Source organism: Panthera onca, chromosome F2 (genome assembly GCF_046562875.1).
Source record: "Panthera onca isolate mPanOnc1 chromosome F2, mPanOnc1 haplotype 2, whole genome shotgun sequence".
Classification (NCBI taxonomy): Eukaryota; Metazoa; Chordata; class Mammalia; order Carnivora; family Felidae; genus Panthera; species Panthera onca.
Window position 1 is genome coordinate 82,723,595 of NC_138356.1, and position 18,760 is coordinate 82,742,354.

Genomic DNA, 18,760 nt, shown 5'->3' on the forward strand with positions numbered 1-18,760 from the left:
AGATCTTTTCTAATTTCTTTCAACAACACTTTATAGTTTCCAGTACACAACCACTTCTTTGGCTAAACTTATTACTAAATATTTTATTGTTTTTAATGCTCTTCTTAATGGGATTTTTTTCAGTTTCATTTTGGATTGTTCCTTGTTAGTATGAAACACAGCCGAGTTTTGTACGTTGATCTCATATCTCAAGTCTCGCCAAACTCGCTTCTTACAGCTACCAGTTTTCTGGCGTGCTTTCTAGTGTTTTCTATATTTAAGATCATGTCATCTACAAAGAGAAATGCCTTTACTTCTTCCTTTCCAATCAGGATGACTTTGGGTTATTTTCTCGCCTAATTGCCTGGCTGGCATCTCCTGCACAGGTTGAACAGGAGAGGTGAAAGTTGGTGCCCTTGTCTGGCTCCTGCTCTTGGAAGGAAAGCTGTCCTCCCTCCACCATCAAGTATGATGTTCCCTGTGGGTTTTTCCTAGAGGCCCTTTATCGGGTGGAGAAACTTCCCTACTCTTTCTGCTTTGCTAAGTGTTTTGGTCATGGACAGATGCTATGTTTTGTCAAATGCTCTTATTCTATCTGTTGATGATCATGTGGTTTCCTCCCTCTATTTATTTAATATGGCGCGTTACATTGATTAACTTTCATTTGTTGAACACAACTTGCAATCCTGGGATATTTTCCAGTTGGTACTGGGAATAATCCTTTTTAAATGCTGGTGGGTTTGGGTTGCTAGTATTTTGTGGAGAATTTTTGCATCCATGTTCATAAGGGATATTGGTCTGTAGTTTTCTTTTCTTGTGATGTCTTTGTCTGGTTTTGTTATCATGGTAATGCTGGCCTCTTAGAATGAGTTAGTGAGTCTTCCCTTTTTGAAAGCTTATGACAAACTGATGTTGATTCTTCATTAAACTTCTGGTGGACTTTGGTAGTAAAGTCATCTGGGCTTTTAATGAGGGAAGATTTTTAGATTGCGATCTCTCTTCACCTGTTTCAGGTCCACTGTAAGAGTAGAAATTTTCTATTTCTGGGGCACCTGGGGGGCTCAGTCGGTTAAGCACCCGACTTCGGCTCAGGTCATGATCTCGTGGTCGGCGGGTTTGAGCCCCGCGTCGGGCTGTGTGCTGCTGACAGGTCAGAGTCTGGAGCCTGCTTCCGATTCTGTGTCTCCCTCTCTCTCTGTCCCTCCCCTGCTCATGCTCTCTCTCTCTCTCTCTCAGAAATAAATAAAAACATTTTTTAAAAATTTTAAAACAAAATTTCTATTTCTTCTTGAGCTAGTTTATATCTTTCTAGGAATTATTTCATTTCATCCAGATCATCTAATGTGTTGGCATATGGTTGTTCATAGTATTCCCTTATAATCATTTTTATTTCTGTAAGGTCAGTAGTAATGTCCCCTTTTTCATACATGATTTTAGTGATTTCAGTCTTCTCTTTTCCTCTTGGTCTGTCTAGCTAAAGGCTTTTCTATTTTATTTATCTTTTCATTTAATGTTTATTTATTTTTGAGAGAGTGAAAGCAGGAGAGGTGCAGAGAGAGGGGGACAGAGGATCTGAAGTGGGCTCTGTGCTGACAGGCTGACAGCAGTGAGCCTGATGTGGGGCTCGAACTCACCAACCATAAGGTCATGACCTGAGCTGAAGTCGGACTCTCAACTGACTGACCCACACAGGCGCACCTATATATCTTTTTAAAGAACCAACTTTTGGTTTCATTGATTTTTTTTCCTACTGTTTTTCTATTCTCTGTTTCCGTTCTAATCTTTACTATTCCCATCCTTCTGCCTGCTTTGAGTTTAGTTTACTCTTCTCTACCTTCTTAAGGTGAAAGATTAGTTTATTAATTTGAGGTGTTTGTTATTTTCAGTGTAGGTGTTTAAAGATATCAATTTCTCTGAGCACTGCTTTTGCCGTATCCCATAAGTTTTGGTCCGTTGTGTTTTTGTTTTTAGTCTTTTCAAAGTACTTTCTAATTTCCCTTGGAATTTCCTCTTTGACCATTAGTAATTTAGGAGTGTGTTGTTTAATTTCCACAGAAGTGTGAATTTTCCAAATTTCTTTCTTTCTGATGATTTGCAATTTCATTCTATTTTGGTCAGAGAATATTTTTTGCATGATTTCAATCCTTTTAAATTTACTGAGACCTATTTTATGGCCTAACATGCGGTCTGTCCTGGAGAATGTTTCACATACACTTGAGAAGATTGTGTATCATTTTGTTGTCGGGTGGAAAGTTCTATTATGCCTGTTAGGTCTAGTTGGCCTGTAGTGGTTTTCATGTCTTCTCTTTCTTTGCTGATCTTCTATCTAATTGTTCTATCCATTATGAAAGTTGGGTATTAAAGCTTCCAACTATTATTGTTTTTTTTTTTCCAACCAAAAGGTCTCACATATTTATTACTGAACCAACTCACTGGAGCAGAAGCTTAGCAACAGAGGAAATCATTTCCCTGGTAAAACATGTCTGTTATTCAGGTAGTAGGGATGTTACAGAGCCATCGGACAGGAACACGTGACGTTCCTGCAGCATAAGTATGTGTGCTGTCTCATGTGCGATCCCTTAGAGACCCAGCTTGGTTCTTTTCCAATGCCTCCTCTTGGAGTTCTGCCTGATTTAATTGCCAATTTTCATCCAAATCCACTGGGCAATGGGCCCATTCTGCTTTTGTTTCTTGGCCAGGAATCGCTTAATCCTGAAAGTCTTGTGAGAAAACATGGCGAGGAACAGTCAAGCGCACACACCACGGTGGTGGGAAAAAGGCGAGAGCTCCAACTATTATTGTTAAATTGTAAGTTTCTCCCTTTAAAGGTTTTGTCAGTTTTTGCTTCATGTATTTTGAGGCTTTGTCGTTGGGTGCATATATGTTTATAAATATCGTGTCTTCTGGATTGAGTGACACTTATATCATTATAAGATGTTATAAGACAATTTCCATATGTTTTGTGAGCATCAGCTTAGAGTTACATTGCTTCTGTAGCCGTCCTATAAGTCAGGGAGGAAAAAAAGCAGTTATAAACAAAAACTACTCATATGCTGTCTTTTGTATTTATCTTTGCACATAGCTGTACTGGTGTTCTGAATTTCTTCATGTGAATCTGAATCATTGTCTAGTGTCTTTTCATTTCAGCCCAAAGGACTTGCTTTAGTATTCCCTGTAGGTCAGATCCACTAACAACAAACTCTCCCCTCTTTGGTTTATTATTATTAAGAATGTTTTAAGCTTTTCTTCATTTTTTAAGAATGATTTTGCTGGATATAGAATTCTTGGTTGACTTGTTTTCTTTTGATTACGTCATTCTACTTTGGGTACGTCAGGTCTCTGAGACGCTGTTCATTTCTTAATTTATTTTTCTTTCTAAGACTAGATAATCTCAATTGATATATCTTCAAATTCAATGATTCTTTTTTCGGCTTGCTCAAATTTGATTTTGAATCCCTAGAGTGAATTTTTTTTTTAATGTTTCTTTATTTTTGAGAGAGATAGAGACAGTGTGAGAGAGGAAGGGCCAGAGAGAGAGGGAGACCCAGAATCTGAAGCAGGCTCCAGGTTCCGAGCTGTCAGCACAGAGCCCAATGCAGGGCTCGAACTCATAGACTGTGAGATCATGACTTAAGCCAAAGTCCGACACTTAACTGACTGAGCCACCCAGGCGCCCCCTATTTGATTCTTTTTTTTTTTTATGTTTTTTTTTTTTTAACGTTTACTTATTTTTGAGACAGAGAGAGAGAGAGACAGGGCATGAACGGGGGAGGAGCAGAGAGAGAGGAAGACACAGAATCGGAAGCAGGCTCCAGGCTCTGAGCCATCAGCCCAGAGCCCCACGCCGGGCTCGAACTCACGGACCGCGAGATCGTGAGATTGCGACCTGAGCTGAAGTCAGACACTCAACCGGCTGAGCCACCCAGGCGCCCCTCTATGATTCTTTAAAAAAAATATTAGGACCTCCTGCCTGACTCAGTGAGAAGAGCATGTGACTCTTGATGTTAGGGTCATGAGTTTGAGCCCCACATTGGGTATGGAGATTACTTACATGGATAAAACTTAAAAAATTATTTTAAAAGATAAATAAAAAAATAAAAATTTTTATATTGTGTTAAAATATGTAAGACAAAATTTCCCATTTTAACCATTGTAAAGCATACGCTTCAGTGGCGTTGAGAACCTTCACGATGTCACGCAGCTGTCGCCACCATTCGTCTCCACTTTTTGATCATCCCTCAATGAAACTCCGCATCTATTAATAACTCCCATGTACCCCCCAACCCTAGCCTCCGATAGTCACTGTTCCACCTCTGCCTCTATGAATTTAACTATCTAGCATCTCGTATAAATGGAATCTTACAGTCTTGTGTCTGGATTATTCCACATAGTATCAGGACTTTAAGGTTCATCCAAATTGTAGCATTTACCAGAATTTCATTCTTTTTAAAGGCTGAATAATATTCCCTTGTATGTACATACCAAATTTTGCTTATCCATTTATCCATCGATGGATACTTAGGATGTTTCCCACTTCCTTTCTGTGAATTTAGTCTCGCTCATAATAAGTGAGTTGGCTGAGACTCCGCTCTGCCATCTTCATTTCAGGACCCAGGCTGATGAAATGACCATTTTCTGGAATATTTCTGGTCTTCCGGGCTGAGGGAAAGAGAACTCTGGCCATTAAATGCTCTGGTATGAAGATGCCGTGTGCCACTCCCTCTCACACCTCATTAGCCAACACCAGTCATATGGTCCCACCAGACCACAAGGGGACCAGGCAGTGCAAACCCTGCACCGTCCCCCCCCCCCCACGTTCCCAGGAGGGTGGACAGGTTGATGAACATTCACTTCAGTGAAAATCATCCTACTTCTACTTATCCCATCTACCGTAATTTTAATTACTCAGTTTTGTAGTTTATCCTCTAAATAATGCGTAACATTATTTGGTATTAGTGATTGTTTTCTGCATAAACGATCTGGCATCATGTTACTGAATTTTGCTGATTTCTGCAAAATAAAAAATATTCGCCTTGCCCCAGGTGAACAGTGGTTCGGATGGTCTTCTGAATCTAGACGTTGCCTCATCAAAAGCGGCACCTGATACAGGCACAGCCCACAGGACATCTACGAGGCGACACTCCTGACGGTGAAGACTTCCGGGCCCTTAATACTTACACTTTTAGAGAATGTGGGTCTCTCAAATTTCTTTCTAGCAATACTTATACAGGAACACTTTATATTTACGTCCTCCCAAATCAGTAAAAGAACTTTGCGAGAATAACGTGTGGGACAATCTTGAGTTCCATCTCAGAAACAACGGGTAGATGATTGTAGTCGCGTGAACGTGTTTTGCTCGAGGATAAACAGATGGGTGTGTGTGCGCTGGGGACACGGCTGGGGCTGAAAGAAACCACATTCCTGCTGACAGGTTCGTTAACATCCTTGACCATCACTGTGTTTAGGAAGCGAAGTGTTTAGCGTTTTACATTCAGTTATACGTAAGTAAGTGTGTTACTTACACGGAAGTATTCTGCCTGTTCTTAGTTATATTACAAAGTTGATTCTCAACTGACTTTTTGTGGAGAATGTCTAATTTTTAGGAATAGGTTTTTTTGTTTGTTTGTTTTTTTTTAATTTTTTTTTTCAATGTTTTTTATTTATTTTTGGGACAGAGAGAGACAGAGCATGAACGGGGGAGGGGCAGAGAGAGAGGGAGACACAGAATCGGAAACAGGCTCCAGGCTCCGAGCCATCAGCCCAGAGCCTGACTCGGGGCTCAAACTCACGGACCGCGAGATCGTGACCTGGCTGAAGTCGGACGCTTAACCGACTGCGCCACCCAGGCGCCCCGGAATAGGTTTTTGACATTAAATGGAAGAGGACTGTGTATGAGCAGTTGATAGCAAATCACCTAAATATTCCTTTTAATGTTTCTTTCTTTATGTATTGAGAGAGTGTGCTTGAGCAGGGGGAGGTGCAGAGAGAGAGAGAGAGAGAGAGAGAGAGAATCCCAAGCAGGCTCCACACTGCCAGTGCAGAGCCCGACACGGGGCTCAGTCTCACAAACTGTTGAGCTCGTGACCTGAGCCAAAATCAAGACTCGGACACCCAACCGACTGAGCCACCCGGGTGCCCCTCACCTAAATATTTTTTAATACAGTGTCTATTCCACAGCACAGACTGTTATTTTTTTGTTTTTCAAACTTTCAAACAAACCTCTAGCGGTGCCTGGGTGGCTCAGTCCGTTGAATGTCTGGCCCTCGGTTTCGGCTCAGGTCGTGATCTCATGGCTCACGGGATGGAGCTCTGCGAGGGGCTCTGCTCACAATCCCTGCTTGGGATTCTCTCTCCCCCTCTCTCAGCTCCTCCCCCACTTGCGCTCGCACTCTCTCTCTCTCTCTCTCTCAAAACAAATAAGTAAACCTAAAAACAGAGCTCTAATGCTCAATATCACCACCAACGTGCACGTGTGTCTTCGCCGCGGCCACTAAGATACACCGTGTCCCCACCCTCACTCAGCCCCTGGTAGTTTTCACGCCCGAAGCGGAGATGAAAACGAAGCACGATCTCTCGAATGTTACATATAAGATAACAAGGTTCTAGGTGGCCCCCAATTTCACCATTTGGAAGAGAATGTGTTCAATAAGTTTCCCCCAACTCCCTGGTGAGGTGGCTGTCTTGGAGATCTGAAGTCTGTGTCTGAGCAGGGTCAGGGCCAAGGCCACCGCCTCTGCTTGATGTCCTCTAGGGCTCACGCCGCTCAGCGAGCGCCCACGTGTCGAGAAGCGCAGGTCGTTTGTGATGGTCTCAGGCCACGAACACCCTCCGATCTGGACCGTTTCTTCCTCGGGAGCCGCGTGTTGGCAGCCTCACAGAGGGACTCAGGTCAGAAAGCCGGACAGAGGCTGACTCTTGTTAGGACAAGACACTTTGCTGCCATCTGCTGGGAGATTCTCAGAGTAGATACGGACCTTTGCCACAGACGTGGTCGGAGACCATGAAACCGTAATTAGAACAGTGTAATGAAAATCAACAGTTGTCTACATCAAGAAGGACGTCCGTGACATGACGCTGCCTCCTTAGAGGTCATGTTCTTACAGCCACTGTCCTCCTCCTGGCCTGGCCAGGGCAGGTCACAAAGACAAAGGAGTGGGACAGAAGAGGACCCGGTGGAGTGAAGTCCCCACAAAGTGAGCTTTCTCAACTCAACCCTGATGTAGATTTTATGTTGGGTTCATTGCCCTCGTTCTCAAAGACGTACAATCTCAGTTTCTTTTTTTTTTTTTTAATTTTTCTTTTTTATGTTTATTTAGTTTTGAGAGAGACAGAGCACGGGCAGGGGCGGAGAGAAAGAAAGGGAGACAAGGAATCCGAAGCAGCTCCAGGCTCCGAGCTGTCAGCACAGGGCCCTATGCGGGGCTTGAACCCACAAACCGCGAGATCGTGACCCGAGCTGAAGTCAGGCACTTAACCGACTGAGCCACCCAGGTGCCCCCATCCATTACCTTAAAAAATATATATTTTTAAATGTTTATTCATTTTTGAGAGACAGAGACAGTGTGAGTGGGGGAGGGGCAGAGAGAGAGGGAGACACAGAATCCGCAGCAGGCTCCAGGCTCCGAGCTGTCAGCACAGAGCCCGATGTGGGGCTCGAACTCATGAACCGTGAGATCATGACCTGAGCCGAAGTCGGATGCTTAACTGACTGAGCCCCCAGGCGCCCCGAGAATCTCGGTTTCCAGAGGGGACGTGAGGGGTGCACGGGTGAGTGGGACCAGCAGCTCAGCGCGCAGAGGTGAAGGGCAGGCGCACGCTTCCGCCGGCCCGCGGTCCAGACCCACCAGAGAAGCCCCCTCTCCTCGGCAGGGTAAGGAAAGGAGGCTTCCCCCCACAGCCCGGCTTTTGTCCTCTCTCTCCACTTGGCTTATGGTTCCTTAAGCTGGCGTCCCCCAGGGTGTGGCTGCCCCCTTGGGGGTGGCGCTCAAGGCCGGCGGCCCTGCTCTAGCACCCACCACTGCCGCTCTGTGCCCGCCCCCCGGGGGTCCTGGTGGCCGTGAGGGTGGGCGTGGCTCCCCAGAAGGCCCTGAAGTGTCTCGGAACGAGACTTGGGTGAAGCGGGCTGGGGGTTTGACAAGTCCGCTAGCGGTCTGTGCGTGCGTCAGGAGGTTCACCGGGTCGACCTCTGTTCATCAGCGAGAGTATTTCTCTGGAGAGAAGCCCCCTCTCCCGCTGCGGTTGCCCGGAGATCTGGTTTGGGTAGGAAAAGCAGGATACGCGCTTGACTCTTTTTTTCCTTCCGATCGCATGATTCTCAACTCTTAGATGTTTATCTTATTTCCGATTTTTTATAATTATTCCCTTTTCCTTTCTTTGCTATTGTGGTAAAATACACATAACATAAAACTTATCGGGGTGCCTGGTGGCTCAGTCGGTTAAGCATCGACTCTTGATTTCGGCTCAGGTCACGATCTCGGGATTCACGGGTTCGAGCGCCACGTCGGGCTCTGTGCTGACAGTGGAGAGCCGGCTTGGATCCTCTCTCTCTCCCTCTCTCTCCTTCTCTCTCTGCCCCTCCACACACTCTCTCTCTCAAAATAAACATTTAAAACAACCCATAAGAGTTATCATCTTAACCATTTTTAAGCGTACGTTTCTGTGGCGTCACCTCCACGCGTAACGTGCAGCCTTCACCCCGTCCTTCTCCAGAACTCTTTTCATCTTGTCCAACTGAAACAATACCCACCAAGCACTAACTCCAAACTGTCACCTGCCCCGGCCCCCGGCAATCCCCCTTCTACTTCCTGTCTGCAATTTTGACTACGCGCCTCACACAAGTGGATCTCGTACAGTCTTCGTCTTTCACGGCTGCCTTATTTCACTCAGCATCGCGTTTTCCAAGTTCACCCGCGCGGTACACGTGTCAGAATCCCCTTCCTTTTGAAGGCTGGATAATGTTCCAGTGTAAGGATGGACGGCGTTTTGCTGTCCGTTCATCCACACTTCCTTCCGTGTCTTGGCTCCCGTGAATGTTGCCGCCGTGAACGTGGGTGCACAAAAAATCTACTCGAGTCCTCGCTTTCAGTTCTTTGGGGGATGTGCCCACAAGTACACCTGCGGGGTCATGTGGTAATTATCAGTATCTCGAGGAAATGCCACGCTGTTTGGCACAGCAGTTGCATCACCTCACGCGCCCACCAACAGCGCCCGAGGGGGGCTCCAGTCACTCCACATCCTCGCCGACGCTTGTTATTTTTTTCGTTCTTATTTTTTGACAGTGATCCTCCTCACGAGGTGAGGCGGCGTCTTATCATAGTTTGATTTGCGCGCCCCTAAGGCTTAGTGACGTCGAGCACCTTTTCCTGTGCTTATCGGCCATTTGCGTGTCTTCGGAGCAATGTCTGTTCCGTGTCCTACGCCCGTCATTGAACCGGGTTGTTGTCGCTGTTGTTGTTGTTGTTGTTGTAGAAGTAAGTGCTCTACATATTCTGGATGGTAATCCTTCATCAGAGCTATGCTTGCAAATATTTTCTCTCATTCTGTGGCTAATCCCTTTTGATGGACAAAAATTTTTTAATTTTCATGGAGTCCGATTTGTTTCCTTTTTCTTTTTTTTTAAACATGTTTGCACACTTTTTAAATTTTTTTTAACATTTATTCATATTTTGAGAGACAGAGCGTGAATGGGGGAGGCGCAGAGAGAGAGGGAGACACAGGATCTGAAGAAGGCTCCAGCCTCTGAGCTGACAGCCCAGAGCCCGACACAGGGCTTGAACTCACAGATCGTGAGATCATGACCTGAGCTGAAGTCGGACGCTTAACCGACTGAGCCACCCAGGGCCCCTGTTTACTTTTTCTTCTGTTGCCTCTGCTTTTGCTGTCACAACCAAGAAATCACTCCCAAATCCAAAGTCATGCATCTTTTGTCCTATGTTTCATTCTAAAAGCTTTATTGTTTTCTGTCTTTTTTTTTTTTTGAAAGAGAGAGAGAGAGAGCACGTGCACGTGTGGTAGGGGGAGAGAATGAGAACCCCAAGCAGGCTCCGTGCCCAGTGCAAAGCCCAACACGGGGGCTCGATCCCACGACCCTGGATCATGACCTGAGATGAAATCAAGGTCGGACGCTCAACTGACTGGGCCACCCAGGCGCCCCTGTTGTTTTCAGTCTTAAAATTAAATCTCTGATCCAATTTGAGTTAATTCTTGTATGTGATGTGAGCTAAGGCTCCAACAGCATTCTCCGGCATGTGGACGTCCAGTTTTCCAGCACCGTATGTTGAAAAGACTGTCCTTTCCCCACTGAATAGTCTTAGCTTCCTTGTCAAAAGTCGCTTGTTCATATAGCCGAGGCTCCACTTCTGGGTTCTCTATTCTGTCCCTTTGGTCTGTATACCTGGCTTTATGCCAAGAGCACGTCATCTCGATCACAGTAGGTCGGTTAGTATGTGTTGAAATCAGGAAGTGTGATCCTTCCAGCTTTGGTCTTCTTTTTCAAGATTGTTTTGGCTATTTGGGTCCCCTTGAGATTTCATCTAATTTTAGGGTGAGTTTTGTATTTCTGCAAAAGTTGTCCTAAGGATTCTGACAGGGATTGCATTGAATCTGTAGATCACTTGGGTAGTATCGACGTTTTCACGATATTAGGTCTTTCAACCCGTGAACATGAACGTGTTTCCATTTGTTTGCACCGTCTCTAATTCTTTTACAAGAATTTCTAGTTTGCCTTGCTTTTCACCTCCTTGGTTAATTTCTGATTATTTTATTCTTTTTGATGCTGTGTAAACGAGATTGTTCTGTAATTTCTTTTTCAGAACGTTCATTACTAGTATATAGAAACACAACTAATGTGTGTGTGTTGACCTCATGTTCTGCTACTTTACTGAACACATTTACCAGTTCTAACAGAGTTTCTGTGCAACCATTAGGCTTTTCCACATATAAGATCCTATCATCTGCAAATGGAGATAAGTTGAGTTCTTCCTTTCTAATCTGGATGCCTTTTCTTTCTTTTTCTTGTCTAATTGCTTTGGCTAGATGAAGAGAAACGATAAGAGCAGATATCTTTGCCTCATCCTGGTCTTAGAGGAAAAGCTTTCAGTATTTCACCATTGAGTATGATGTTTGCTATGGGTTTTTCAACTACGCCTTTTATTATGTTGAGATAGTTTTCTTTTATTCCCAGTGTGTTGAGGGTTTTAACATGAAAGGGTGTTGATTTTTGTCTGACGCTCTCTTCTCTGCATCGGTTGAGATGATCACGTGTGTGTGTGTGTGTGTGTGTGTGTGTGTGTGTGAGGGGGGTGGGTCCTTTACTGTGTTAATGTGTCCCACAGAACTCCCTGGAGCTTTCAGGGCAGGTCTAGTGGTAAAGAACCACCTCAGTTTTTGTGTATCTGGGAATGTCTTCATTTCTCCCTCACTCTTGAAGGATCCTTTTGGTGGAAATGGGACTCGTGGTTGACAGGTTGTTTTTCCTTTTTAGCACTTTGGATATATAGGCCCACGGCCTTCCGGCTTCCAAAGTTTCTGGTGAGAAATCAGCTCATTATCTCACTGAGCATCCCTTGGGTGCAATGAACTGCTTCTCTCCTGCTGCTTTCAAGTTTCTTTTTGTGTTTGGCTCTTGAAGTTTCGATTATGCTGTGTCTCAGCATGGGTCTCTTTGAGTTCCTCTTAAGTTGGAGGTCATTGAGCCTCTTGGATGCTTATATTCATGTCTTTCAACAAATTTGGGAAATTTTTTTTATTAAAAATTTTTTTAATGTTTTTATTTATTTTTTAGAGAGAGAGAGACAGAGTGAGTGGGAGAGGGGCAGAGAGAGAGAGTGGGAGACACAGAATTCGAAGCAGGCTCCAGGCTCTGAGCTGTCAGCACAGAGCCAGACGTGGGGCTCAAACTCATGAGCCGTGAGATCACGACCTGAGCCGAAGTCAGACGCTCAACCGACTGAGCCACCCGGGCACCCCAAATTTGGGAGATTTTAAGCCACAATTTATTCTATCTCTTTCCGCCTCTCTCCTCCTCTGGGACTCCCATAATGTGTATGCTGGTCTGCTTGGAGATGTCCCACAGGTCCCTCGGGCTCTGCTCACTGCAACCTGTGTTTCTTTTTCTGTTCTTTAGACCCGATCATTTCTATTGTCCTGTCTTCATGTTCACGGGTTCTTTCTTCTGCCTGCTCAAATTTGCCTTTGAATCCCTCTTGTGAATTTTTCATTTCCAGTATTGCACTTTTCAGCTCCAGAATTTCTTTTTGGTTTCTCTTTAGGTTTTCCATCCCTTTGTTGATATTTCCATTTTATTCATGTGTCATTTTCTTGACATTCTCCACATCTTCCTTAAGTCCTTTGGGCATATTTTAGACAATTGTTTTTTTTTTCAACGTTTTTTTTTTTTTTTTTTTTTTTTTTTTTTTTTTATTTATTTTTGGGACAGAGAGAGACAGAGCATGAACGGGGGAGGGGCAGAGAGAGAGGGAGACACAGAATCAGAAACAGGCTCCAGGCTCCGAGCCATCAGCCCAGAGCCTGACGCGGGGCTCGAACTCACGGACCGCGAGATCGTGACCTGGCTGAAGTCGGTGACAATTGTTTTAAAGTCTTTGTCTACTAGTTCTGCCATCAGGTCTTTTCCAGGGACAGTTTCTGTTGACTTTTTTCCTTTGAATGGGCCTTATATGTTCTTGTTCCTTTGTGTGCTTTGAGATTTTTCTGTTGAAAACTGGACATTGAATCTAATAATGTGGTAACTCTGGAAATCAGATTCTCCTCCTTCCCCAGGATTTGCTCTTGACCATCATCATAAGCAGCAGCAGCAGCAGCCTCTGTGCTAAGGATCAGTGTCAGGGGCAAACCTAAGGTCTTACTTGGTCTTTTCTGAGCCCGTTCCTTTCAGTGGGCATGCATGGCCCCTTTCTATGTTTCCTCTTATATGCAGTTGCTTTTGGATGTCCTAGTTTGGCTCCCAAAGCGGGGGGGAAGAGGCAAATAAAGTTGGAAGAAAGGGTGCTGGCTCTTTAAATCCCCCCCCGGAAGTCTCTTCAACCAGAGAGGGAGGGGCTGGCCACAGTGAGGGAGGTGCGGCAATGGCCTCCCACATCTTTGTGTGCAGCTCTGTGATTAGAAGCAGCAATCGGTGATCAGAGCACAGACCCTCACTATTTGGAGGACGGGGCGTGTGTTGTCTGCCCACGCTCCTGCAGGCTGTGTCCACGATGCCCAGGGCCACACGTGCCGCTGCCTGCCATGAGAGGGGTGTGGGGCGGGTATCTGCTACTGCACTCAGAGCTCACACTGACCTAAATTAACCACAATTTACCATCTGTGTCTTCCCCCTGGGAGTTACGAGCCTTCAGTAGACTCCAGATTCCCACAGTGGTTCGACGAGACAGATTCTGCCGGTGCGACTCTGTCTAAGTGGAGGGATTCCTGGTGCTTTGGACGCTGCATCTCCCAATGTGTGACTCTCTTCTGTGGTTTCTTTTTTATTTTATTTATTTATTTTGAGGGGGGAGGGGCATAGAGAGAACCACAAGCAGGCTCTGCATTGTCAACGCGGAGCCTGATGTGGGGCTCGAACCCACGAACTGTGGGAGGGTGACTTGAGCCAAAACCAGGAGCCAGATGTGTAACTGACTGAGCCACCCAGGCGCCCCGATTCTCTTCCATTATTTATCAGTTTTTTTAATTAACATTTATTATTGAGAGACAGAGAGAGGCAGAGCATGAGCGGGGGAGGGGCAGAGAGAGGGAGACACGGAATCGGAAGCAGGCTCCAGGCTCCCAGCTGTCAGCACAGAGCCCGACGCGGGGCTCGAACTCACAAATCACGGGAGCATGACCTGAGTCCAAGTCGGACGCTTAACCGACTGAGCCACCCAGGCACCCCAGTCAATTTTAAAATATATATAGTAAGTTGGTTCCCAGTATCCTCTGAAGTTGAGCAATTCAGGGTTTTTTTCTAACTTATGGATTCAAGCTGCTATTTTCTTGGCTGCTACTTGCACCGTCCCATCTTCCAGACCTATTTCTAATACTGTAAAGTCTCACATCCCGAGACCAGAGCAAGAAGCCCCTTCTCGGCAGGTCACAGAAGTCCCACCCCTTCTGGGGACAAGCTTTGTGGAAGCCACTAAGATCGGCTGCCGTCCTCCTGGACGTGGGTGCCCAATGTGGCCTGCCACCCTGCCTAGCTTGGGTGCCGCTCCCTTGATTCACGTTGGGTCTTTAACAGGTGCCTCCTAGACCTGCTGTTGAGACAGGAGCTGATGCCGCTGGGGCCTGGAGCCCAAGGACAGGCTTCCCCGGGGACTGTGCCCTCTGCCCCAGGCTCTGCAGCTAACGAGCCAATGGGCTCCCCGCCTGGAAGGAAAGTTGGCAGCTAACCCCCTTGCCCCGACCCCGGTCCGGGCTCACGGCGCGGCCAGTTACAGGGTGGGGACTGCGGGAGAGAGGGGACAGGCAGAACACAGGGGTCAGCTGGAATCCGCTGAGGCCCCAGCAAACGAGGACGGCTCAGTCATGCTGAGCGTGGGCACGGTGCCGTCCCCGGACCCCGGAGGGCGAACGGGAAGCGGTGAGAGTTTAGGGGAGAGGACACCTGGGTCCTTCCTGCCTGTGCACAAGTAGGGCACGCCAGTGCTGCCACCGAGGCCCCACCCACGTGTGCTGGAGCTGCCCGGGGAGACGCTCAGCCGGAGCCCGTGTGCTCAGGGCGTGTGGAGCCGCCCCCCCCCCGGGCCTCCCCCCTCCACGCCAGGCCCTGCGCTGTCAGCGCGCACGGTCCCCACAGGGCCTCCCCCCACGACTGATGGGCTCCGCTTCAGGCCAGGGGGCGCCGCACTGCCTCATTCCCTCCACCATGACACCCAGATGTCCCGGGGGCTCTGGGCCCTGTCTGGGCCCGCCTCCACCGTCCCTAGCACGGGGGAGAGTTACCTGCTCCCGGAGCCCAGTGGCGTGGGACAGCCTGACTGCCTGCCCGACCAGGCCGTGCCCGCCGGCAGCCTGTGTGAGGATCACTGGGCTTCCAGAACTTCCAGGCGACTGCACGTTCCCTGACGGGGGTCAGCTGTTTTGACCATGAATTTGTCATAGCGTCACCTGGGGACTTGATAGAACCAGGCAAATAACGAGCAGGAAAAACACTCTAGGAAACAGGGGAAGGAGACACTCGGTCTACGGAAACTGGCTTGGCGGTTTTCAGCCTGAGGCAGCAGCTGCAAGCTGCTGGTGGGTCAGAGGAGCTCCGCTCCCATCCCCCCCACCCCCCGGGCCCGCCTCCCGCCTCCCCTGCCCACATCTTTATAAAGGATCCCTTTGTTAAGCTCTTCTCACCCCGTCTCCTGTCAGGACTCCAACTGGCAGGCGCACTGTTTTCATTCTCTAATTTTTTTTAATGTTTATTTATTTATTTGGAGAGAAAGAGAGAGAGAGAGAGAGAGCAAGCCAGGGAGGGGCAGAGAGAGAGGCGAGAGAGATTCCAAGCAGGCTCAGCGCTTCCGGCCCAGCCCGATGTGGGGCTCGAACTCCCCAACTGCGAGATCATGACCTGAGCCCAAACCAAGAGTTGGACGCTTAACCGACTGAGCCACCCGGGTGCCCCTCGCTCTCTCAACTTTGAATTGTGAGATCACGTCTGAAGGCCTGGGCTTTTCCCCTGGGCGTCCTGTGAGGCCCCGGGGGACGAGACCTCCGGAGAAGATTCCGTCGGCTCGTGCCAGGTACCAGCTCGTAATCCATCTGGGACCACGCTGACTTCGTTTCTCTGCGTGCGGCTCCCCCAGGTGTGCAGGGGGAGACCTGAACTCTAAATGCCCAGCGGAAAGTTTTCCTGCAGGGTCCAGGCAGAGTCGGTGGGTTTCCTTTCTGGCGCCGTCCGCCGGTGCGCAGGACTTCTCTGGCCTACGTTGCCACTTCGCGTGGCCCCCTGAGGACCCAGATCTCACACAGAGCCTCTGCTCAGGCAGGTCCTCATCCTCGTTTCCTGCGCCGTGGACCCGTCCGAGCCCGAGGCGTTGGGCCCCAGATGGCTCAGGTGCGCGGCGGCGGCCGCCGCGGGTTTCCTTTGCTGGGTCGTGACCCCGGTACCCGAGCAGGCACGTGTTGGGTTTTACCCAGGAAATCTGTGGCGGGAGGGTCTTTCGGGGTATCTAGGTCTCTCACGCCGCTGCTGCTGCAAAACCGTCATTGTTAAAGCAGATGCCGTGGGCGAGCCGCTCCACCCCCCTCTGGGGGCCGGCGTGCCCCCCCCCCCCCCAGGGCTGCAGAGTCGCACAAGCCCCCTGAGCCGGAGGCCGCCCCGGGCTGGCCAAGCTGCCGGCGCAGAGGTGCCCGGGACCACCCGCCCCTCCCCGAGGGCAGCCCGCGGCCAACGGCTGGTGTGGGGGTAGCGGCTCAGACCCCTGTCGCTGGAGAAGGCACCTCTCTGGTGAAATCCGGACTCCTGGGCACCCCTGGCTATCAGACTATGGCCCGACTCGAGCTGAGCGCACCGCTTCCCCGGCTGCCGTCACACCCTCTCCCCACAGCAGGCTTCCAGACGCACGTGGGTCACCGTCACAGGCTCTGCTTCTGGGGAAGCGACCAGAGACGTGGTGCCAGGTGTGGTCGCAGGAGGCACACTCCACGGGTAGGGTGCCCACTGGCCGGCGGGCCACAGGACTCACTCTGCGGGCTGCCGGGTGGGTGTTCCCAGCCCCGGCGTCTTGGCAGCGCAGCTGGTGCATAGGGAGCGGGAGCACAGGGGGCAGGGGAGGGCGCGACGCACGGTCACGTGCTGGGCTGAACCGTGTCCCCAGAGCCACCTGCTGAGTCCCACCCCCAGGGCCGCAGGGTGACTGTACTCGGAGGTGGGCCTCGGCGGAGGTGACTGAGGTAAAGGAGGGCCCTGGGGCCCCCGATCCAGGCTGACCGGTGTCCCCACCAGAAGGGGTGACCGGGGGCACAGACGGGCACTGGGAGGGAGACCACGTGAAGACACGGGGAGGGGACGCCCCCCACACGCCAGGGAGAAGGCTCAGGAGGACCGGCCCTGCCGACAGTTTGAGATGCCCGTGTGAGACGAACAATATGTGCGCTTTGCTCCGGACCTCGTCAGCTTTCTGGCTCTGTCCCAGCGTAGACTGACCAACGCCCAGAAAAACACAACCGTCCGCTCGCTGATAACCTCCGCAGGCCTAATAAGCAGGAAGTGGCAAGTATTCCGAATGCCCTGGTAAGACACGTGCACTCAGGAGCGTCTGATGCACGTCCGGGTGCATGCAGGGACATCCTCTCCTGGGGTATGGTGAGACATTCTCTCCGAGGAATCTGGGGCATGCTGGGACGTCCTCTCCAAGGAGCCTGGGGCACACTGGGAGTTCATCTCTAGAGTCTGGGACACACTGGGACATTCTATTCCAAGGAGTCTGGGGCATGCTGGGACACCCTCTTCTCAGGCACGTTGGCATACCCTAAGGAGCCTAGGGCATGCTGGGACGTCCTCTCCAAAGAGTCTGGGGCATGCTGGGACATCTTCTCCTCAGGCATGCTGGGATACTCTAAGGAGTCTGGGGCATGCTGGAACATTCTATTCCAAGGAGTCTGGGCCATGCTGGGACACCCTTTCCTTGGGCATGTTGGAACGCTCTAAGGAATCTGGGGCATGCTGGGACACCCTCTCCTCAGGCATGTTGGGATCCTCTAAGGAGCCTAGGGCATGCTGGGACATCCTCTCCAAAGAGTCTGGGGCATGCTGGGACACCCTCTCCTGGGGCATTCTGGGATACCATCTCCAAGAAGTATGGGGCATGCTGGGACGCCCTCTCCAAGGAGCCTGAGGCATGCTGGGATGCTCTCTCCAAGGAGCCTGGGGCATGTTGGGACATCCTCTCCTCAGGCATGTTGGGATACCCTAAGGAGCCTAGGGCATGCTGGGACGTCCTCTCCAAGGAGCCTGGGGCATGCTGGGACACCCTCTCCAAGGCAACGGACAAAGTCTGAGCCTCCCCTTTCTTGCCTCTAAGGAAAAAGCCCTACACCCGGTCGGCCTCTGTGAATTTGAGATACCAGCTGACACACCAGGAACGTGACCTCGGTCGGCTTGTTGCCCTTACGGAGGCTCCCACCGGCGAGACGATGGAGGACAGAGCCCGGTCCTGGTTCGCGACGGCCGGCGTGGTACGTTGGGACGGACAGACCCCCTCACGGTGGCGGGGGGTGGGGGTGGGGGCACGGGGGCTCTGGGCCGGCGGAGGATGGTGTGGCTGGCTGCTCGGGGCCTGAGGGGCCCAGGACGGGGGCGGGGGTCGCGGAAAGGAGGCGCTGGGGGACAAGGAGCGTGGTCTCGTGCCGCACGCTGGCGTCCACCGAGCCACCAGTGGACAGGACAGCTTGGCAGGCGGTCACCGGCCACCGGGGCTCACACAGGCTCACGACCCGGTGCCCAGATGTGGAGATGGGCCCGGCACGGGCCGACGACACAGCTCCCCTCCCCGGCCAGCCCCGCTGCTCTCGTGCGCGCTGTGTGACGCTGCACGTCAGCCCGGCGGCAGAGACCCCAGAGCCGGCCGGCCAGCGGGGGATCCGTCGCTTCCGACCCCCGTTCCAGGTGCCACGCTCAGGCCTGCGGGGTGGACTTCGGCGGGACATCGCCACGGCGCTCAGGCCCCCTTGCGGCAAGGGTGTGCGGCAGGGCCCGGGACCGCGGGGGACGGCAGGCCCGGCAGAGGCCGCCGGCCTGGCGGAACTGGGGCGCCGTCCCCCAGGACACGGGCCTCACCCGGAGTCCGTGGGCCCCGCG

General features: G+C 50.3%; 1 pseudogene; it reads right to left on the bottom strand.

Moving 5' to 3' along the window:
* Positions 1-2,466: 2,466 nt before the first annotated feature.
* Positions 2,467-3,016, bottom strand: LOC132664773 (large ribosomal subunit protein eL39-like; annotated as a pseudogene).
* Between the last annotated feature and the right edge of the window lie 15,744 nt (positions 3,017-18,760).